The 24,851-nt window shown below is 36.6% G+C and overlaps 1 protein-coding gene across 2 annotated transcripts in view; it reads right to left on the reverse strand.

Moving 5' to 3' along the window:
* Nucleotides 1-24,851, reverse strand: part of ADAM12 (ADAM metallopeptidase domain 12) — a gene marked incomplete at its 5' end in the record, with an annotated part of 180,886 nt that overhangs the window by 102,853 nt on the left and 53,182 nt on the right. The window lies entirely within an intron of this gene.

The raw sequence follows: 24,851 nt of genomic DNA on the forward strand, positions 1-24,851 counted from the left end.
GTAAAAACAATTCTTACATAAAGTATTCAAAAAATGAGAGCTTTCAAAATCATTTATTTTTCAGAGGAGATACCCAAGTTACTTCTCAATTTTAATATCAATTCATTAGTTGAATGATAACCTTCTACATTACCACCTAAAATAGATTAAAATTATAACTTATCTTCCCTATTTTAGTATTGCAAAGCACGTTTTTAATACATATTTAATACATCATACCCTGTTCTTCAGGAGGACTTTCAAGTGATTCGTAAAGTACAGACATGTAATACAAAGGCAATACAAAGCAGCCAGACCTCAATTCTGACATCCTTTAATGGCTATGTCTTCAGCTCTAAATTTTGAAATAATTCTATAGAAAGAGACTTTGTCTGCTCTTGCACTTATAGACTCTGATCTTATCATCTTGGATGCACCTTACTGAAGAGACTTCTTCAGCTTCCCATTATACTCAGTCTCATACCTTCAGCATTTTCTTCTCCTCAGCTCTATTCCAGCCTTTCTTCTGCACTATTATGTCTATCTGAATGGTACCCATTTACTTCCTATATTAAGAAACTGAGGTTTTAGAAAGGAATATATGATGGAAGTTCTGTCTCTGATACCAAGGGGCTCAGAGTTTGACCAACTGCTGAGTACATCTTAAAACCCTAAGCCAAGCCAGTCAGGCACTGTTCAACAGGCTAAAAATTATAGGCAAATAATAATAATAGTACAATTGTATTTCAATTCAAAAGAAGAGAACATGATAATGAGGCCAATCCAACAGGCAAGAGAAATGTTGATGGGGCTCTATTAAATCCAGGCTGTTTAATATCTAAGCCTTCAATAACTTAATATCTTTGCAGCTTGTTTCTTAAAGTAGTATCACAGAAGATTCCATCTGCTATGCTTTTTATTTTTACTTCACATCTCTAATTGACCTTTATTTCTTTCCCCTATTATCAGATGGCTGCAGAAGACACTGAACTGAGTGTGACTTCCAGCTCACCTACTCCCATTTGCAGAGCAATATAATAGCACTACGCCTGCAGGGTTTTCACTATGAGCTGCTCTCCCTGTCAAGAATGTAAGAGCTTAACATGGATTCAGGCAGAAAGCCACTGAACTAGCATTTTAAAAAGTCTGAGACCTATAAAACAATTATAAGCAAAAGGAAATTTTGTAACTCAATCTTTGTCAGCATTTTTTTTTTTTTTGAGGAAAATAGGTCATGTTGAACAGACCTGAATTCATTCTTTGATATGATTACGTGTTTGCTTTTATAAAGATGATTACATGGTTTAAACTGTTATAAAGCATCTGACCTAGTATAGTACAGTGAAGATCCATGTTCAAGACATTCAAAATGAAAGATGGATTAGTGAAGCAAGAGAACTCGAAAAATTAGTGTCAGCAAAGAATGCTCTTCTTTGGTTCCTAGTGGGATTCCACAGGGTTTTTGTAGCAGGCATTGTGTTATTCTGCACTGTGATCAACAGCTTTGAAGTAAACATGAAATAGGCAGCTTACTCAAACTTGGAAGGAATTTTATGAGATTTAAAAGAAAGGCCTACACTGCTAATTGGGCTACTTCAAGGAATAGGTGTACTAGAGCAACAAAATACAAAGACATTGATCTGTTAGAAACATCTCCATAACAATTATATTTTTTATATTCTTATTAAGGTATAAATGCAGAATATACTTGCAGAGCTCTGAGGAAGAAGAGGGAGATTTTTCTTGGAAAGCAGTGACTGTAGAAGAACACAGGATCATACCTTAGAAAATAATTCATCGAAGTCTCTGAATATAATAAAAAGTAGACAACTGAAAGAATTACTCAAAATTGAGAGAATCAAGAAAAATGCCCCCAAAATAACAGAAAATTGAGTCAAATTGAAGAGTGGTTCAAAGGATATTTAGAATACTTGTAAGACAGAGGAAAGAAGAAAGAGATACAGCTTAACAGCTCCAAGAGCTTCACAAAGAAAAAAAATAAGAAAGAAAAACACTGAAGGAAGATTGTTCTGGACCTCTGTGGAAGGTCTGAGTTAGCTCACCAGGAATGTCAGGCAGCACTGTGGCGGCCCAGGGAGTTGACTCTGTCCTGCCAAGCAAAAAGCATGCCCCGGATAGCTAAATCTGCCAGCTGCTCCAGCACAGGCACAACTGAACATCATCCAGTGGCCTGGAATAAATAAAAGGTCAGACTGGAAAATACAACTGTTGTGTTGGATCTCATATCCTATATGCATCTATGTGTAAATATCCAACATGGAAGTGGAAGGAAATGTTATTAGAGTCATTCCTGCAAACAAGAACAAAGAGATCAGATGTTGTAAGAGATGTTTTGTTTTGTTTTGTTTTGTTTTTTCAGGGTGCAAAAAGCTGCTGGGAATGCATGTCCCAGGACAACGCAAGATGAGTTAGGAGCCATGGGTGCAGGATGGTCTGGCACTTTTTACTGCACCCATGGAGGGGATAGGCAGAAACATATAAAGGACCTTAGAGAATGCCAAACACTTAGGACTCTACAGAGTACCAATATTTTAAAAATTAAACTTAAAAGAGTGAGATCTCAACTCCTGTGTCACAAAAGGCCCTATGAAAGCTACCACTATCTTTAGCAGAGAACACATAGATGAAGAGTGTTGCTGGCAATAAATCGGATAACTCCGTCTCAGAGGCTTCCTTCCTCTTTGGGTTTAATTGAACCCTTCACAACTGTTATTTTGCATGTTTCCTGTAATTACTGAACATCAGTTAGGTTATCATGATGCAAGTTAAAATACATAGAAGTAAAAGCTGATTTTATAAATACGTACCTATTTCTTTAAATTATACTGTGGTCTGAAAATGCAATTGGTCTGTCCATGTATTAAAAGCTCAGAATTAATGTGAATTCTCAAAAAAAAAAAAAAAAAAGTTTTATTTGGATGAATAAATTGGACATTGCTTTTCAAATGGACAAGTAGCAGATAAAGGTGTTCAGAGTGCACCTTGACTGCTTGCACTGCCTGCAGGGTATTCCAGCTTAATGAGACACTGCAGACCATAAGATTAGTTTTTTTTTTTTTTTTTTTTTTTTTTTTTAACAAAATAGTATTTCCCTGACACAAGTCTTTCAAAATTCAGTATGTGGAATAGCTACAGTTTATCTGAACAAAATCTAATCTGTTTCTCTGAACAGATCATATCTATTTTCTATCCAGCATGTAATCTAAAAATATCAAAACCTATATTTCCCTATGGTTCACCCTCCACACTTACTGAAACTAGGGGTGATGCTTTCAGGAAAATCTATGAAAACGCTACTGATGCTCTGAATTCACTGGTTATTTTGAACTATGATTATTTTATCAGTGAATTTCCTACCTAGGTTTTGAAATATTTTAAAGCCACCAATTGCAGCTCTTTTCCACTCCAAAATTTGCTAAGGAGCAAGTTAAATAAAATTAATTAAATAATAAATAATTAAAGAAATTGATCTGTGTGCAACACAAAATAAGTAAGATTCAATCACTGGTTCTTACTAAATACAATCCAACTGATCAATTTCATTTACTGTCTTGGTATTTTACCTTCCCTCTTGCAGTATGTTTTCTTTCCAAAGGTCTCCCCTTTAGCATTGATGTAGACCATAAATTCTTGTACCATTGTAAGTTTTGTCAAAATTTAATGTTCTTTAAAACACACCTACTCTTTCTACAAGAACTCATTGAAGACATGACTTATTATCTCATTTTTATTTCATCAGCCAGTAATCAAATTCTTAATATGATAATATTAATGCCAAATAAATTTCACAGGAAGAAATATGAAAACAATATCCATATGCTCCATTATTCCTGTTTCTTGACTCTTACCAGCTGACACAGCACAGAAAAAATCCAAAAATCTGAGGGCAATGTACAATGTTCATTTCAAAAGCTTTTAGTGGTGATGTAAGGTACACAAAAAAAAAAAAAAAAAAAAAAAAAACAAAAAAACACCAAAACACACCAAAAGCCTAAAACGAACAAAGAAACAACAACAACAAAAAATAACAACAACAAACAAACAATCATTTTGGGGGGGGCTACCTTAAATACAAAGACTTGAATGTTGTAGAACTGTGTTTGTACATTAAACATCTGCTTATAAGATAATTCTGCCTTCAAACCACAGATGACAGCCATGGACATGAACACATCTCTATTCATGGAAGTGAAAAATTTGCAGGAGAATATCAAATACTGGTCAAAGATGCATTTGCTTGATGTTAGAAGATGTCACACGAAATTCAATGTCAATAAATACATTTAATTCCCTCCTCTCCATCAGAATAAGTGCAATCTAGGTTGGCCCAATGAAGTGTCAGAATGCAAGAGAGGAAGACTTGACTTGTAGCTACAAGTGTTGAGTAGAAAACCATAAATTTATTATAATTTCATCTTTACTGACAAGACAAATAGTAGGCGGGCAGATTCAGACACTGTTTCCACTGGCTCTTTCAGGGAGACATTTGCCATCTGGTTTTTGGAGGTAAAGCAAGTTGAGAGAAAAAGCCAAGATATCTCATTGAATGTTAAATGAGTTGTTTCTGTTGAAGAGTAGATATTAAACTTAAACTGCCTTGGTAGTGGGTTCTTTCTCTTCCTTTAAACAACCATTCAATTGTTAATACACTATTCAATTATAAGTAATGCAGTATATATGAGAAAATCTAATGACACTATAACATTTATAACTTAAAAGGAAAGGTATCATATGCTGACAATGAATCTCAATTTTTATCTCAGAGTATGTACGCTTACCCTTTCCAATGTTCACTTTCAATTCTGTAAACTATTTTTTCACATTTCATGTATATTTATGAATACACTATTACTGCCAAATTCCTAGCTTAGCTATCCTTGCTGAGCTTAATACATATTCAAAAGTCACAGCTGTGACTAGGAGGAGATGAGTATTTTTGTGGAAACCAATTTTTCTCACATATCAAAATGTATTTCCTTAATTTATTGTCACATGCTTGTTAAACCATATTTTAGATTCTTTTCCTAATGCATACTTATGCAGAATATGTATTGCAGTTTAGAAGACTCCTACAATTGCAGTCCGTACTTATTTAAAGAAAGATTTCCTTCAATTACGAAATACTGTGGGCAAAACACTGGCAATAGCATTTGGCGCTTAACAGGAACACTTGGAAAACTAACAAAACTCTAAAATTTTATTAACATGCAGAGTGCTGATGACTCTCCTATAATATCTGTGACAGTTATTATGGCTGCTCTCAGAAATTACTAATTAAGTAACGCGGTAATAAGGATAAAGGATGACAACTTAAACAGATTTAATTCATGATAAAAATCCCTCTATATAGTACAGAATTTACTTGTGCCTTATAAATTTGGGGAAAAAAGTGTATTCAGAAAAGGAGAATGGGAAATTTACTGCTTATGTTTCAGTCTTAACTGAACAAATGACTTTTAAAGTCTTAGTTTCAATGAAAAATGTGTCTGTTGGGATAGCTGCAAATGTCTGATATATATGATGCTACTCATAGGTAGAGTGAAATAGTATTGTTTCCTTTGAAAACAATTTCGTGTAAAGGGAAGATATAAAGAAGACTCTAAAGTATTAAGTAGTTCTGTGGAATAAGTGGATACTAACCTCTAAAAGCTCATCTAAATATTTAATTTAACATGTTACAAATTTCAGTAAAATCTAGCTTTGGGCCTATAACAGAATGGAAATTTTCAGGTGGTCTTCGGTATAACTGACAAATCTCCACCCAGGCAAAGGCTGCAATGGAAACCAATGAGACTACTGAGGCAAGCAGAAGTACGTCAGTTAACTAACTAGTACTTAAATAATTTTCTATCCAGGCAACAGAAATTTGATTTTATTCCATGGTTGTCCTCAAAACCTAGGTTATTGCAGTGCCACTAATACCATGATTTTAACCCTTGTATGGTCAAAACAAAATGAGATACATGATATTTAGGCAATAGGAATAATCAGGAGAGAGCTGGTAGATAGATCAACCAGCTAAAATCTTTTCTGTCTCTACCAGATGAGCATTTAGCTAGTGCATCTAAAATACATATTTCCTTTCCAAGTCTGGACAAACTCAAACTACAGTAATTGCTTAGTTATAATAAGATATGCAAAGAATAAAACATCTGGCATTAAGATACAGTTAGTTCTGGAAAACAATGTAGATGTAATGTTTCTGCATAGTTTGCACGTTTATAATGGAATGGCACTATCTCTAGAGTAAGGATTTTCCCAATATCATTTTCATCTGGTAAGTGAGCCAGAGTTTGTTAACCATCTGCATATGTGCAGTATAGATTTTTAAAGTAATTATTTTTATAGCATTCCAAATTGCTATTGCATAAAATAACATATATTTTTCAGCTAAACAGCCGGAGGTTACGTAAGTCATAAAATACCATTTTGTATTCATTTTAGTTTAGCTGTTGTGCAACTAGAAGATTGTATGTATGTTTTGTCTCAAAGAAATGCAAACATTTGTATTGAAGTTTTAAGGTTCCTCCCTGGTGACAACATCCAAAGGGAGAGGTTTTGGTGTTTTATTTTCATGTCTTTTGGGATATATGTGGGATGGTGTCTATCATGACCAAAGTCTACAAAGATTTAGTTCAGATGGAAGTTATTCACTTTGGTTTTGCAGGGGAAGTGTCTTTATTAACATATATGATTTTTTTCACTCTTTTTGCTTGTTGAATGAATGACCACCACTGAAAATCCCACTGATTTACAAAAGCAAAACATAATGTCTGCAATAACCATTTAAGGCTAACCATGGGCTGTGGCTGTGTTTTCTTTATTGTTTGTGTTTTGTGAAGGAGAGGAGGATTTGGTCTAAAACCTTCTGCTGTATAATTTGGGAATTAACTAAATTAGAAATACCCTCATTTTCTGAAATATTTACAAATCAAAATAAAACAGAGCAGAATTGCAACTAAGTAAAAATGACTTGGCTTCAAATGGCAACTTTCAGTAGACAGATTCATGAAGACAGTAGAATTAAAGCTGTGGTTAAATCTTCATAACAAAAACCTCCACTGAAATTAAGTTAAGACTAGTGTGCATTTAAATTTTTCATGTACCCAAAGACAGAGCAATTTCTCTTCAGAACAGCCACATCATACCCAAAATAGCTGCTCAGTGCAGTCCCAGACTGGCTGAGCTGTACAATCACGAGGACAAGATCCTTTGAAAAGATCTCTGCAATTATTTGAAAGGTCAGAATGAGACTGCATACCTCAAAACCACTGAAAAGAAGACAAGTTATACCAAAGGCTCTTATTTTATTTTTTACTTTGTTTTCTTCCAGAAAAGAGCATGGCTGGCAGTTAAATCCACTGAAGAATTCACACAAGGTTAGCAGAGGTTTTTGATAAGTGTGTCTTGCAAAATACTACACTTTTTTAGCCTCAGGCAAACAATTTTTTTTCTGGTAGGTAAACAACAATATCATCCTACTAACATGTGTAAATTCTATTCCTTCATGCACAAATTCCATAATTATTTTTCAGGCTTTGATAAATAGCACAAATTCTATATTATGTATGGTCCTTCCCTGTAATGAATAAATTCACTGCAATCCTAATACCGTAAATAGGAAGTAAATAAGAAAAGCAGAAAGAGGAACTGTTTCAACATGATGATTGTAAATAAAGGGAAGGAAGGAAGGAAGGAAGGAAGGAAGGAAGGAAGGAAGGAAGGAAGGAAGGGAGGGAGGGAGGGAGGGAGGGAGGGAGGGAGGGAGGGAAGAAAACCCCCAGAGTTTATTCAGAGTTAGATAATGGTTTCCAAATGAAACCATTCTAAATATAACACCTTCAGAGAGCTGTAAATTTGATCTACAATTGTAACAACTGTAGCAGTGATTTCTAATCAGGAATTACTAGCGCTATCATGTCTGGTACATTTTTTATTCATAGTTTTATGTTTTCTTTTAATCATCAATTTAAACAGAATTGCATTATTATTATTATTATTTAAATTAAAATGAGAAAACTGTACCGTGACAAGCAATTTAAAGCAAATGCAGAAATTAATGTTTTTGTTTTGGAAATGCCACTGCAGCAGAAGTCTTTTTCCCTAACAAAAATTGTTCACCAGTGCCAAGAAAGTTTTAAGATTTTAGATCCATTTCTATTACAGGTAGATGCAAATGCCTCCCATTCCATGCCCTCACCCATGCACCTTGTGATCAGCCCTGAAGTTTAATCAACGTAATGAGATTACAAAGAATATAGGAAAACAAATTAAGTAAATAATAATATGAGGTGCATTGAATATGTAGATATGCACAGCCTAAATCCTTTGAGCATAGTAGGTTGTATCTGCTGATGTCATCAACCAATTTGATCATGGAAAAATGTACATATTTTTGTTGTTGTTATCGTTGTTAGGTCTGCTTTCTGTATGCATAACCATAAGCAAAAGTACCACTGGAATCAACATTATTCATATACTCAGGGTTCGCACAAGCTGTACACTTCAACAAGAATACGATATTTTGGACATGAAGAGAACCAAAAACTGACTTCTTTTCTGCTTTACGGCATTTTTTTTTTTTTTTCAGAAAATTTGCTCATGTTAATTTATTATTATTGATTATTACTTTGACAATTAACTCAAAGAACCTCATGTGAGGTTCATGAGCATTACTTCATGTGAAGTAATTTTTTCCTGAGTGCTAAAGAAACTTACACTAAGGATTCTAAATAGCTGTCAGTCAATGTAGATGAGCTTTATTTCTTGATCCTAGAAGACTCCCAGAAAAAAATTAAAGCAAATGTAGACGCCAAAGAGAACTTGCACACTGAGTGACATACTTTAGAAATCAAAATATTTAATTCCTTCAGAACTAATTTAGCTTAAAGGAACTCTATCATTCCCACCATCTGGGAAGACAAGCCGGTTTTACGTGCTTCCATCTTCTCTGCCATGAACTAATTAATGCAAACCTACAGTTTCATCCACTCTGTAAACCAAGTACTTCTCTTCAAAATTACATGAAGATATAGAAAAAACAAACAAACAAACAAACAAAAAACAACAACATGCAAACAGCTCTACTCTAAAGCTCTAAAAACATCAGCTAAAATGTTGATGTATAGAAGCCTGTTCAAAATATATTTTTAAAGAAAATATTTCTTTTTTATGCAAAAGATAACTGCTTGCAACTATTTAAGCTAAAGTCTCTATGTAATTTTCCCTTCTGAAAAGGTAGCGCAGAAGAAAAGCCAAGAAATTATTACAAAAAAGCTGGTGATTCCTACCTGGCAACTACTTTGAGTGCCACTCCAAAATACTGCCATTGCAGCGTAAGGTAGTGTCTCTACTAATAGTATTTTATTAAATCAATGTCTTGTTCAGTTCCAGCTGTTCTCCATATGACCAGTGGAAAGAAAGGATTTCCCTCCTCATGTGTTTTGGGCAGACTCTGTGTGTAATATAATTATTCAGCAGTGTGAGATGACACGCCATTCAACTTTTGCTCAAACAACCTTATAAATCTCTGTTCACATCACCTAGATCAACAAAACATGACTCTTATGATTAAAGCTTTGCCTTTAGTTATTCTTTCATTCTTTGTTTTGTTTTGTTTTCCTGTTTGTTCAGGGGTTTCTCTCTTTGTATACAATTGTATGTGCTGAGGGACTCAATTCCCAGACTTCAAATAATAAAAGAAGGTCCAAAAAAAAAAAAAAAAAAAAAAAAAAGCCAATTCTTGTCTACTCCTCCTCTCCTCCTGAACAAGTTTTGGAGGAATACTGGAGAAAGCGCATAATTACTGTGAAGGTATGCCCCTCACAATGAGTGAAACCATACCTGAGCAATATCCAAACACTTCTTGAATGCCAATAGGCTTGGGGCTATGACCTCTTACTTCCCTGAGGAGCCTGTTTCAGTACCCACTCACCCTCTTGGTGACATTTCAGTGGTTATATCCTCTCCATGAAGAACAGGGTTTGGCTGTGTAGTCATTACAGTTTTATACAAACACATCTCCATTTACCTTTTGACTGCCTGTCTTTTGGGGATGCCCTTAGGACACTCAAGTGCTGAAAACCTAAATGAGGACACAATTATAATGATACTCACAATAAAACCAGTTGAGATGACAACACTGCCTCAATGTGGAAAAGAAAAAACAGATGAGTACTCTGCAGAAGAAACACTTGTGTCTCCCTGACAAATGTTGGGTTGGAAGTGCTACAGCAACAAAAAAATTTTCGTTGCACATGTTAGCACAAAAACCTGCATTTGCAATGGTCCTTTTGGTTTCACTCCAGCACACACATTTCGCTCTGAGGAAGATGGTAATGTCAGGTTCTCCTCGATCTCCAGCTCCACTCATCTCTCGCAATGCAGTCTATTTTCTTTCAGGGTTAAGTTCTTGGAGTAATTCCAGTGCAAGATAGTAGCAGTATACTGAGCCCCCTCACTCCCAGCATCCTGCCCCAAACTAGCTCATTACCTTCTGGACTCCAGCTGTAAAATCAAGGTCTTCTGTACAACATAGCACAAACCTCCTTGTTCCTATCCATCAAAGTACATGAAACGATTACAAATGACAGCTACTTATGTATGTGGAAACTGCAATTCTTTTTCTAGTATAATTTAGTCTACAAGCCAAAATCAACTCTGTAAATGTCCAAGGGTATGAAGATTACAGCAAATTAAGTGCAATTCACATCTGAATGAAACCATCTACTGAAGGGAGAGTGGTGAGAGTAAATGTAGATATTTTCACTTAGCCTGTATTAAATTTGTAGTTTTGATTAATTCATCTTAACATCCTGAGCTTCCCTGTGTACAGAAGTCCCCAGAGAGCTTGCAAGAGACTGTCACTAGTGCTGCTGTAGCAGCTCTTGTCACTGGAGGGCACACTGTTGCTGCTTTCTCAGGCTTTCACTGGCTCATCATAATTTTTTTTTCGACTTTTTTTTTTTTTTTTTTTTGAAAAATGGCATTTTATCCCCCCACATTACCTGAATGCACAAGTCTTCCTTTTATGGACTTCTGACTACTAAATTATGCAAAAAAAACCAAACACAAACAAACAAAAACCAGCAACAAAATCTCCAAAAATAAAACGCTGAAAAGAAAGAGAGATTTTATTTCCTGTGTAATGTACCGGACAGTGTAACTATTCATTAACTTTAAAGCATACAGTTTAAAATTCTGTTTTTTCTTATGATCTCAGTTTTATATCCTGGAGTTCATTTAGACCAAAACCAAATCCCTGGCTCTAACTCTACCCTTAATATTAGGAAAATTGGGCTTCCATCCATTTAAGCTGTTATGCTTATTCAGCATTTCCTCTAGATACTTGAGGAAAAACCTGATCCAGGTAAAAGCTCTTACTTAAGGATATGCATTGAACCTCAAAGGAAAGCTTTTCCCATTATGCCAGTGAGCCTCTGGCTGAGCTCTCCCAGCTCCCCTTTGTCCAGATAACATTAAACACTGAACCATTATAGAAATTACAAATGAATTAGAAGAAAAAAAAAAAAAAAAAAAAAAAAAAAAGCTTTTCTTATGTGTTTAAAGCTCACCTGATCATAAAGCAATGAATACCCTGAGACTACCTGTCTCATGCAACCCCTCCCTGGTGCATGGGGCAATAGCAGCAGAGCAGCCCCACTGTGAATTTCTGCCCAGCTCGTCTACATTGTGCTTTTGCTCCACTGGACCTGAGGAGGGAGACCACAGAGGCAAATGCACAAACAGATTCTGTCAAAATGAGCCATCTGTGGGGTTTCTGCTCCCTGCCACAGCCTACAAGATGCAAATTTGAGCCATGCAGGGCTAGGAAGTACGTTTCACAATGCTGACAGGCTCCTCAGTACTTTTGTAATCATATTGTGACCCATGGCTTGGAACAGTTGGACAAAACTACTGGAGAAGCTTTCTGGAAAGCAATTTCATTAGCACACAATATTGGCCTGACTCTGCCTGAAAAGTCAATGGCAAAACTCAAAGTGATTTTAATGAGAGAAGAAGTAGGTCAGTACTGGAAAATCTCATGCACAGCCTTTATATTCTGTCACTGATTCCTTGTGATCCTCAAAGACGAATAATTCTGAATCTCCACAAGTAAAACCGTGCACAAGGAAAGTCACTTTTACTGCCCTATCTGGGCTTTCATAAAATCTTTAGAAAAGTCCCTTACAGCACTAGAGCTTGACTGACACTTTCAAATAAACAGCAAATGCATCTTTGCTGCTGTCCCATTATTTCAAACCATCCATCTCACTGTACCAATTCTCCTTTAAAATAATTAAAAAAAGAAAAAAAAAAAAAAAAAAAAAGAGCCCAGCTTTACATTTACAGAGTTTTAGATGAAGATATTTGAGTGTGCAATGTAACAAGTCTCACGCAGATATAAAAGCTGCTGGAAGACACATAAGAGTGCCAACAGTTCAGTGTCAGTCCCTAAAAGGATCAATTGTTAATTCCCTGACCAAATCAGGTTATAACACAGCCTGTACTGCTCAGACTCGGAGGGTTTCTTAGCTCCATTTACAGTCCGAGTTTTCTTTGCCTAGAATGTATGTTATTTGATCCTTCATACCTCCCAGCCAGACCCTGAATGCTTCATTTATTAATCTGATATTATTTCCTCCATAGGCAAATGAAAGGATTCACGACTGATGATTCGGACTGCTTGCTAAACAGCTGGGTCTTCTTCCAAGCCTTTTTCACGCTATGCCTTTTTGCATGCTTGAGAGTTCAGCTACAGCTAAGTTACACAAACTCTTCAGCTAAAGGAACAAATCAAAACACTGGAATCCAAACCACTTTAGACTGGCAACTACATGCAACTGCTGAATCTCCCTAAGCCATAACAAAACTGTTGTGGAGATCAGACCCCCTATTTCCAAAGCCTTTATGGAAGTTCTCCATTCTGGCCTGGCTGGTCACATCACTGATACAGTGACATACTGATCCCCACATCCTTTCCATAAAGCCACACTCTATGGTCCTCACGCTAATTACAATCTTCACCAGCATTGAGAGGGCCCAGAACTGTCTGCAGGGTTCTGATTTTCTGAGCATGCTTTACATTGTATGTGTGTAAGTCGCATTCCCTGCTCTGCCCCCACATGGTCCACATGGGAAAGGGGTGGCCTGTGCTCAGGATGATGCATCGGTCCACAGAAACCAATTCTGGAGAGGCCTCTGGAGAAAGAGCAGCTAGATATGGACTGCAGGTCTGTCCCAGAGGTCATGCAATCCCCTACCCAATCTGCATTTCCAATCACCAGATTCCTACAAGTGAGGAATAAAGCAGCAGAATGTCTGAAATTGAATAAACATGGTTAATTATCAAGGGGATTATAATTGTGACAGTGAAATATGATGATCTATGAGGTCAAGAATTTTCTTCAAAGAAACATGCTTGAAAATGATATTAAAAGCTTGACTTAGACAGATTGCAGGGAACTGACCCAAAACTATCTTCAAAGGTTTTTTTTCCCCTGAAGAAATCAGTCATTGCACTGCACAAGACTTGTATGGGCACAAATGCAAAAATAATTTAATGTTTATTTTGACTTCCTGCACTAACATAATTAGTACTGATCTGTACTGGAATACTAACCAAATCTTGCATACACCTTTTCTTGCAAGTTGATGTCTTAAATGATATTCTGAAAAGTTGAGTTCAAGACAAGTAGAAAAAAACAATATGTTAGTATCAGAAATACTCTAAAGCACCATCTGCAAATAATTTGTAACTGATAGAGTAATATTTTCTATTCAGCAGATAAGACCTTGTTATGTATTAAAAATGGATTGTAACTTTGCTTTCAGGAAGCCTGACATATTTGTATGCTTAGAGCCCACTTGAATTCAGTAGGTCTTAGGCCTTAACTACCACTTACCAGTCAGACAACCCAGGAGACCCCTCACAAGACACCACAAAAGTTGACCCAATATCTTAGGTCCCCGAGCTAATCTTGACATTTCTTTCCTCAAACAAACAAACTGTGTTGTTGCTTGATAAAGATGCATGCCATAATAGTTTGCAAAAGAATTTCAGGAATATAGGACTGTAAAGAATCACCTGGCAATAAATGTTCATTTCAGAAGGGTGCATATAACTTCAGCTACATTCAACTCAGGTTGAGAAATTCCCAGAATCTTGTATTAAAACAAAAGCCTCCAGAGCAAAAGCCCAGAAGCCACAAAGCTCTTCTGTGCCACAAGAGAACAGCAGGAGAGATCAAAGGTTTGCTACTATCATCTTAGATCACTCCATCAGCAGCAGATTTTTTTAACGGAAAATGCCCAGATAATCAAATTACCTGCAGACATTTGCACTTGTTCACCTAGGTCCATATTACAAAGGAGATCCCATGTTACTGGCTACCAAAATTAATAGAAAATTTTAAGATAATAAGAAACCTTATGCTCAAACAATCTTTCTACAGAGAGCCATCTAGAGATAGTATTCATCATAAATTAAGTACAGTCCCATCCAGATAAGTTACAGTTGCATATCATTATCCACATCCATCCAGATGTTCTGGAAATCATTCACTATAGTTACATTTGGTAACTATAGTGATAGCTATGTTCTGTAAACATCCTATGATTTATTGTGTTTTTAATTTCTATAGGAGTGAAACTAGATGTCTAGAGCACTTTTTTTTCCAATGATGTCATGATACAAAGATCTTCAAATGGGACCAGATTAGTAGCCATAGATATGAAGAAAGCAATCATACAGCAATGTTACAGTCAGGAGGACACTGCTTATCATGACTGCAGACCATGATATTAATGGACATTTTTACATCTTTGAAAATCAAGATTATAAACTTATTAAGCAAAGATGAGCATCAGATCAATTAATCTTTTAGCTAATGATGAATGCTAGGTCATTACACCTATTCACTCTAATATATTTTTTCTAATAAATGTTGAATGAAGTCACCTACTACTGTAAATCAACATAGCTCAGTTAAAATCAATGGCCCTATACCAATTTATGTCAATGACAGATTTACTCTACTGGCTTCTTTGATCTTATTTTTCAGCTTTGCCTAACTTTTGCTACTTCCTTTACCTACCTCTGCCATGCTAATATCGTAATATGGTGCCATTCTGGCAAGCTGATGCATACATTATAACAGAGAAGTAAGAAGATGGAATTTGTTAAAAAGGGTGCTGGCAGCTGCAAGATGTCAGCTGTATATGCAACAATGAAGCATTCTTTTGGGAAGCACAAAACCAAAATTTTCAATAATTAATACAAAAATCAAGCTAAGTCAGTAATGCTAACAAGGGTGGTGACACGAGAATTTTTTAGTAGTAAAATGTAATCCATTCATTTTTACTTGTTTACAATATTACTGCTTAAATTCTTTCATGGCACCTGAATTTGTATTATGGTAAGAGTTGCTACTTCATCCTTAAAGCAAAGACCTTTATTTTTTGGCATACCAAGATTTTGTGCTGGAGAGAGGAGCTGTTTTTTCACCCTGAATTCTCACTTCAGAATGCCCACTTGAGGAGACCTTTTAAACATATCCAGCCATGCAACAACAGAGTGCTAAAACAGTGTGTTACCTTTCCCTGCACAGGGTGCACTAAAATCCTGCTGAACCACTGATTACTGCAGCCTGCTCCAGGATTAAAAAAAAAAAAAAAAAAAAAAAGTCTCTTAAAAGATAAAGAAAACTGAGATTTCATATTAATATCAACAGACTTTGATCTAGCAATATATCTACCAAATGTTATTCCAGTATCACATTCTAAATCTTTGTCTCTGAAATGATGTGGATTGTCAGAACTTCATACATAAATTTATAAGAGAACATCTTTAATTTCATGCAAATGACAGTCCTAAATGTCCCTTGTAAAATAGTCATTGTCTTCTACTATGATAAATTTCAAACTTTTTCTAGTTTTTCCTGAACTCTAAAGATGAATGATATTCCAACTGTTCTCATAACACATTACTATGGCCTTGGCCTTGCACTATGCTGCTATGTTGAAATATTAAGTTTCAACAAGAAAAAAGCTGATATAAAGCAAAAGTTGTAGAAGTTCTGGAATAAAATTATCTATAAATTTGTGAAATGAAATGTTCTAACATGTTCTAGAAGGCTTTCTTATTTCCTAGATAAAAATGTGTGCAATATTCAGTTCATGATTTCATTGGAGTCCCATAAAATGTATTTGATTCATTTGTTAACAAGTGCTGTGCCCAGGTCTTCCATATTTTTCTTATACTAATGACACTACCGACTTCTCCTTGACTAAACATTTTCTTTCAAACTATTTTCTCAGGAGGAAAAAACAGGCTCTAGGGACTTTTTCCAGAAATGCCTGCCTGCAAGACAAAACACTTGGAAGCCAAGGGATTTCCCAGCTCAGCTCCTGTAACTATGCTGCCATCCTACATATCACTAACCAATATTACCGTGTTACTGAGCTAATTTATCAGGTGGTCAGGCTGCAATGTGACTATACAGGGATGCAAAAGTGCCCATAATTTGGAAGATTCCTAGCTAATGCATGAGTCCTAATGAATCCATTTTCATTCTACTTGTCTTTCAGGACAAACAAAACAAAACAAAACAAAACAACAAAACAACAAAAAAAAACCACCTGCTAGGTCACCAAGGACAAGATATTTGTTCTTGTAATGCATCCAAAGCTGTGGCACACTGTTAGAGTTGGGTCACAGGTGTAAAAATAAAGAAACAGGAAAGACGTTTCTTGCTAAACATTAGCAACACAGCCAAACATTTGGTGCCTACATTTCTACATTATCAAGGACTAAGGCATGCCCCCTGCAGAGCTTGTGTACTTCTGAGACATGAATCAAACATGAAGAGAATATCACAAGTCTGATCATTATATATTATATATAACTCCTACATCATTACAGAAGTTTTACTGTGGCCTTTCAGGGGTAATAGAGTCAGAAACCAACTCACTGCTGCTGACACAGGTATTCACAGCTCTTTCAGGCCCACTGAAAACCACAGCCTCAACTCTTCCCATCAAAACGTTACAAAAACAGGCCTTGGAAGTCACGACTGTATAATAAGTATCTGTAACATAGAATATAACTACTACATGTATGGTTAGGGGTCCATATGAATGCATGCAGTGAACTCCCTACATCATGATGATAATGAAATAAGAAATTCAGAGATACCCTGTGAGGGAATGCAGAGCCAGCAGTGTCTGCAACCTTTCTTAAGCATTAATGATTAATTTTCAAAAGGAGAAAACAAATCAGTGGCAGAAATGAATGGTGCTAGGATGCTTTTCACATGCAACAGAAAAGAAACAGAACAAAACAAATTCATTATTGAGAACATTAAAATGATAAACAAACCATGACTAAGGAATCAGTGGAAACAAGAATAAGGCTTCACCATGCTCCTCTTGCCTTTTTATCCATCAACACATTCAAAATGGAAATATTTCCGAATTACCTCTTGATGTTTTTATTTAAGAATGAGTGTTACAGTTCTTATGCATTTAGGACACCGACTATGTTTGTGAATGTAAATATAAGAATCAGTCTTTAAAATTTTTCTTTTAGGTTGATGATAGATGTATCACATCAAGTAGCTGTGTCCTAGCAACAACATACTCTTGCTAAACTCAGGCAATTGGAAAATCAGTCAAATTCAGACGTAATTAAGATTAAATGTCATAACTGACAAGATATGAAAAATACTAGGCCTTTCTAATTTAACCTTTTTTTTTTATATAACCATCTCCAGATCTTTTGCAATAATTCATGCAATGACATTAGTAATATACAGAAATAAATTAGAATTGACTTTTGCTAAAATATCTGAATAGTATATTAACTCTTCTTGAAGTGTGTCTGAGGGGAGTTCCTGTTTTCCCTCTGAACCAAACGCATGCAGCTGATTCAGAGGCTGCATTAGTGCTTAAGTTACATCCTAAAATTCTTTCTAAACTTGAAGCCCTCTAATTTTTTCAAAACATTTTAGTCCCCAAGTCACACTGTCAATCATGTATTTACCATTCTTCATTTGCTTGGGATGAGGTATTATCTTAATTTTCCTTATCCCTTGATTTCAGTAAAAAATTCTGAAAAAAAAAAAATCTTAAAAAATTCTGTTCTCTGGAAGTGAAAACCAAAGCAAGTTTCAACAGTCTGTATGAATGCATCTATGATATCCTGACTTCCAAGGCTCACCACAGTGACACTGTTTTCGTCAACAGCAGTTCCTGTGCCATCTTACTGTACAAGAGAAGCTTTCCTAGAAGAGTCTTAAGTGTACTGCCTTCCTGAGCCTCTTCTCTCCTCTATCACATCCACGAAGCGGATGTTTGTCTCTAGTGCTTCTTACTGTGCTGTGAGCTCCCAAGAGGAACCACCTTACTGAATGATTTCATGAAAGATACGTGATTTAATACCGTGATCCTGTGGTATCAGCAAATCCAAAAACGTCTGCATTCAGAATGACTGAATCCTCCTGAATTTCTAACCCTCACAGTATTAACACTGTCTCTTAGATCTTCCAGCCTATGTCACAAATTCTCTACTACCTTCAGTAGGTCCGATCCTGAGGTCTGATCCCAGTTCTGTGGGTTTTGCTTGGATTTTTTCTGAAGATCATGCAAGGGCAGGTATATCTGTGAAAAGAGGTTACTTACTCTCCCCATAGTCTACCTGTAAGGAAAACCCATACCTTTTTTAATAAGAGAGAAAGCCAACAAAAGAGAGATTTTTCTCCTTTAGTTCTACTGCCAAAACTGAAAACGTTTTCCTGCTGAACTGAAAATAGGTGAGGATGCAACCTTCTCTTTTTAATTTGCAGATATTGTCGGACTGCTCAAAACCTACACAGTAAGAGTACTCAAGTGAAAGTGATATTATAGTTTCAACTAATTGTGTAAATGAATATAAGCATGAAAAAGTAACTCAATATAACTGCTACACCACTAATTGTTTTAACAAAAGGTTAGTAAACACTAGGGAAATCTACACCTATTCACCTTACTGCAGAAAGCCTACACAAAAATCCTGCACTGCAAAAGCCCTAGAGATGTGGTTTCAGTACACTACATGATCTGCCACAGTCCCTTTGCTCTTGAAGTGATTTTCACCCTGTGTGAACTTTGCAAAAAATGTTTATAAAGAAGCAAAGAACATTTGAGATGAGAAAAGCAACCATGTTATGATTAAAAATGTATGGTAATGCCAGTGCTTGTGGTAGTATACAAGAAAAGCAGCTGGCTATTAAGCTAAGTAACATAAGACAAGGCATGCACCTCTCTGCAGACTTCTCATATTGTAAGGACATTTTCCAAGGAGAAAGCTAATATCATTGTGATACTTACTGTTCCCAGTAAAACATATATGCTTTTACAGAACAGGATTCACTTCTGAAGCTGTACCAACAAGTAAATTATTCATAACAGAAGAGATAAAAGACTGAACATTTCACAGAGTAAAATATTTAGACCCCCCAAGCTCTGTGAGTGTGATCACACACATACTAACTGGGCATATTGGGAATTTAAATGAACTTAAATTAAGTGGTACAAACTGTGCATATGAAATACAGAAAGTTGATCAAAAAAAGAGAGCTCCCCTATTCCTACGTTTTGTCTTTCATGTTGAAGTAGTTCAAATGGAATTAAGCAAAGATGCAATTAATCGTTGATCTTACATTGTGCTACTTATCAATATGTGAGCGTAAAACTTCAATAAAATAGGATGCTTAAAGGACTTCTAAATGTATCAATATTCAATTAAATAATGTTAATAAAGTCATTAAAAGGGAATTAACAAGGGTTTACACAAGAAGTATCTCTGTCCAACATTAGGTGGCTCTTTAAACATTTTCTAAAGAAATACAGTAAAAAGCTATTAAAATATTTATGGGATGTTTGCATTAGTTCTATTTAACAGGCATAACAGAAATAATATCAGCAGTTTAAAATGCTTTGCTTCTCAGCGCCACATGATTATTCGCTAGTTACAAGAGATAAATAAATTCCCACTTCTAAAATATTAAGGCTTTGTGTTATAAAGAAAAGATCTTTAAATCTTTCATTAAAAATCATAGCTTCACCAAAATCGGATGTTTACAGCTATTCATTGGGTAACTGATATTAGAGTATGCTGCAGCAGGAACCTGGGCTGGAGCTGCCCACCGGAGCTCTCACCTGCTGCTCATTATTTCAGGTAGCCCCAAAGGACCCAAAGCCCAAAGCTGTGTTTGCTGTGAAGTCAGGCCTACCAGGCAAACTCTTCACGGAGAGCTTACAAAGTAAGGAAGATTATTTCATTCAAAGAGATTGTGCTGGTGCAGCAGTTCTGGAGTTTGTGGCTCCTCCTCTATTACCGAGTAACAAAAAGCCTCCTAGGACTTGTTAAATTAGCCAATGTAATGAAGTCCAATTCTGTGTTATTTGCACAGGGACTGGAAAAGATTTCATGTTTCCATGTACATAAACAAAACCTGGCTCAGCACACCAGGGACTTGGGAGGTTTATAAAATATAAAAGACATTCACATTAATCTGTTAAACAATTCATTCTCTACACTGCCCTTTCCTTCTAAGTGAATTCATTACTTATTAAATATATTTATTTGTTGCTGGCCTTTTTGTTCCCAGTGCTGAACCCCAAGACTGTGGGGCTCACCAGTGGTGGCAGTGATGTCCTCTCTTAGGAAGTGTCTGGCCCGGGGATATGTGCTGCACTGGCACCAAAGCACGGGCAGGAAACTGAGAAGCATTTGTCTCTCTTCCTCTTTCTACAAAAATTCGGGTCCACAACAATGTGAGTCTTTACACTAATAAGGACAGGAAGTCTTTGGGACAGCAGCGTTGATCTGGGTTAAATTACTGTGAAACAAATAAATTCACCTTGTGGAAAGCAAAAAATTAAGCAGTCCATCTGATGCTGCTCAGACAATGGTGAGTGGTTTCCTCCCAAGAAATCGCTAAGCTAACAGAAAATGTGAGTTACTTGTAAAACAGAATGGGCAAACTTTGTCAGGGTAAACCCATCTTTATATTCAGGACCTGTGACTCTTCCTCTTCTCTAAAGGAACTGTCACTTGCAATTTCGATGGATGTTGCTCCAAATTTATTGAAAATGTATTTTCTTCTGAAAATAACAGCTCTTATTCTTTAAAAAAGATCAAAGAGGAACTGCTGGATAAAAATCTTTTAAGGAGAAATGTTTTCTAAAATAGGATGTTATACTAAATCACTACACCTTTGAGTTCATAAAAAGTATAGTGCTTGTTCTACTTGAGCAGTATTCCTGTAAATAGTTTGCAAAGACACTAATTGCCAAAATTTACATTCACTTAATAAAGCGATGAAGATTTTAAAAAATGATGCAACTCATCACTTCTCTCAAGACATCACTTCTCTTCAACCTTAACCAAAGTACAGGTGAAAATAGCACCTACTTGCTTTTGTTTTCTTTAATGTCAGCAGGCAGCAAGAACTACTCATGTCTTTAACAAGAAACAAACAATTAAGCAAACCTTCTACCACCTTCCTTCCCAAAATATTTTAGTTTCAGAAACATTTGTTACAATCATTGACAGCTTCCATGCTTCCCCAACACTATCTCACACTATCTCTTGCCTAATAATATCACCTAATCACATTATCCACATATTATTATTATTATTAACTCTATTACTAATATTAACATTAATATTGATATTAGAGGGGAAGTTGTTGTTTATGTACAGGTTGGAGATATATTTTTCACTTCTTGTGTAGCACTCAGAATACCCTAACTACACTTTTTTGTCTCATAGATCCCTGCTGTTTCAAGCTTTGGAATGGGCTGCCCAGGAAAGTGGTGGAGTCCCAATCCCTGGAGGTGCTTAAGAGATGTGTGGATGTGCCACTAAGGGATATGTTTTAGGGATGGTACTTGATAAGTCAGGGTGACAGTTGGACTTGGTGATCTTGAAGGTCCTCCCCAACCTAGATGATTCTGTCATAAACTGTATTATTATTTGTCCAACTAAAACTGCATAAGCTATTCAGTGAGTCTGTGGAACATGTAGCTTCCACCAATTCACTCTGATCTAACTAGCCAAGTTTAGGGCTAATCAAATACACCTAACAGGTACTAGTCAGTCCATAATGGGAGACTTGCCCATTTTCCAGCCAAATGCAGTAGGTCTGAACACACTTATTTTCATTTTGAATCCTCTGCCAAGTTATCGTGCAGTCGTCTTTCATCCAGTGATTGTAAGAGTGTCTTTTTTAAAGCCGTATCCAGCCAGGGGACACATCTAACACAGGAAATGGTGTTGCACCGGACTTGACACGTACTGCAAAGAAACAAATGTGTACGTTGAATTTATGAGTCACCCCAATACATTTATTAAGCATTAAGTTGTGCTTTTACAACTGGTCTTCATCAAAGATATTTCATCTGTTAGCCAAAGCGTCATCTTTTCTAATGACTCATAATGAAGACTCATTCCATTTAGCTTGATTTTACTGGCTCATCAGCCTCTTGTTCTCAAGGGGCTAAGCTGTTCTTTTCAGCATGTTCAACCCACATACAAGTGGCCATTAACTATGCTTTCTCATTATGTAAGAATCAGCTAATCAAGACTGACCAAGAAATAACTGATGTTGTGATTAGAGAAAGAGAGACATCTGCTTAGAATTATCCAGACCGCTGTTTCAAAACTGATAAGGCATTTGCTGCCTTGGTATTAAATTATAGCAAGTATAAATGATTTTGGGGAGGCAGGGAAAATGTAGAGTTAGCTTTACCTATCACTTGGAAGAGGAGAGATGGATAGCACAAAGTGGAAATGAGCACCTGTGTCGAGGAGAAAAGACAGAACCTGTCTGCAAACCTCATTAATATACATCAGAGAGGGAAGCAGAGAAAAATTTTGGACTATCTTCGAGGTGCAGTATAAAATTATTTCCATTGTTCTCAGGAATGTAGAAAAGGCCAAGTTGTAGAAATAACTTCTATTTTCTAATTTCATTCAGATTTTTTTTTTTTCATTTTATACTATCCAGAATAAAAATACTATTCATATATATCAAATTCTTCTCTCAGGTAAATCTGCTGCCATTCCACTGAAGACTGTGGAGAGCATATTTCTGATTTCTGATCAGAGTAGTTCTGATTAAATCTTACTAAGCAACATGCTTAGACATTTTTATAGATGTCATGTACAACTTTTCTGAAGCCAGAAGTTTACTTATTTTGATCCAAGAGCTGGAGATGCATATTTCCTCTTATTCCTTCTTGTTACAGAAAATCTGTAATCAGATACGATCATTTTATACAAATAAGCACCAGCAAAATGCAGATTCCAGAATACTGGTCTAATAAAATATGTAACGTAATAGAGACTGCATTGAAACTGAACCCTAACTCAAGCTGTAACTGAACATAACTCTTTTTTTTATTCCTTGGGGAAAAAAGAGCACCAGATAGGAGGAGGACAGTGTGCTTTTACTGGACTAAACCACACTGAGAAAGTGCAAATATGTGGGTCAGATGAAGAAACAGGCAAGCTCTGCTCTCATCCCAAGAGGACTCGGGAAGTGTAAATTGCCAAGAACAGTCCCGTTTAGGGGGAGTGTTACAGTGTACTCAAGTTACCTTATTCATGCAAAAAGCATACATCTACATACAGCCAGGTACTCGATACTTTTTGCAGCTACTTCAAATGAACAAGTAGCAGGTAGTAAGATAAAAGCACAGAAATAAGTTGGACCAATTTTTGAAGGAATCTGTCTGGATTACTGAGGCCAGACATCAAAGAAGGGGAAAAAAACGTGTCCCATTGCCAAGCTTATGTTTCCATATATGTATTTCCTCTGCGCTAGGACTCTTCATACAGGCTCTGCTTTTTGAATCATCCCTCTTGGCTGATATTGTAATACTCAGCACTCATACGCTGCTTTTCATCTACAAAATGTGAAGGAATTAATCCTCACGGCTCTGCGGGAAGGAGATGCAACACCTAAGGACGGCCATCCCTGCTTGCCGGCGAGCGAGCTCGTGGGGCCTGCACACCTGGCAGCAGCCCCAGCACACCCCAGCCGCGTGCTCCCGCCCCAGTGCGCTTCGTGAGTGGGGATTTGTTTCTCCGGCGGCACTTTCAGCCATCCTCTGCAGCCCTGAGAAACTGCTCTGTCACTTGGACAGGAACTGACATTTTCTGGAAAGCGTCTGGGGTTTAGCGTCCAGGAAAGTATCTGCTTCGCCTCTGAATCCAGCTTCATGCAGAAGATTCTTGTCCTTAAGTACCTCGCAGCTGGCTTTTTCTTTCTTTCTCTCCTTTTTCTAAAGCTCCATTTTTTCTCTTTTTCATTTCTTTTTCTTCTTTTATTATTATTATTACTTTTTTTCCTGAAGAGGAAAACCTTCCGCAAGTAGGTGCAGAGCAGCAGCTGTTGCAGCAGGCAGCCCCACAGACATGCCTGCGGCCTGAGTCACCGACGCCTCTTTCAAAAAATGTGAAAGAACCCTTACATCAGTGAGCTGAACCGCACCGTGCCCAAGAACAGCCACAGGACGCACTCTTCTCCTATTGACACAAGGCAGTGATTTCTTCCTTGCACTGGCCCTCCTCTTTCCCTGTATTTTGTGAGGACCCAAATATTTTTACAGAGTGAAGAGCCCAGCAGCCTCCTCACCTGCTCCCCGAGAACAGGAAAGATCAAAACACTGAATGTTGTCCTGCTTTGTCTATGGAAATTCAGATACACCTGGAAACGCCTTTTAAAGGGGTTTTGAGAAAAGGGTGGGAAAAAAAAATTAAAAAAAATAAAAGAGAGAGAGAATGAAAAAAAAAGAAGAAATAA

The sequence above is a fragment of the Netta rufina genome, assembly GCF_964035555.1.
Source record: "Netta rufina genome assembly, chromosome: 7".
Classification (NCBI taxonomy): domain Eukaryota; kingdom Metazoa; phylum Chordata; class Aves; order Anseriformes; family Anatidae; genus Netta; species Netta rufina.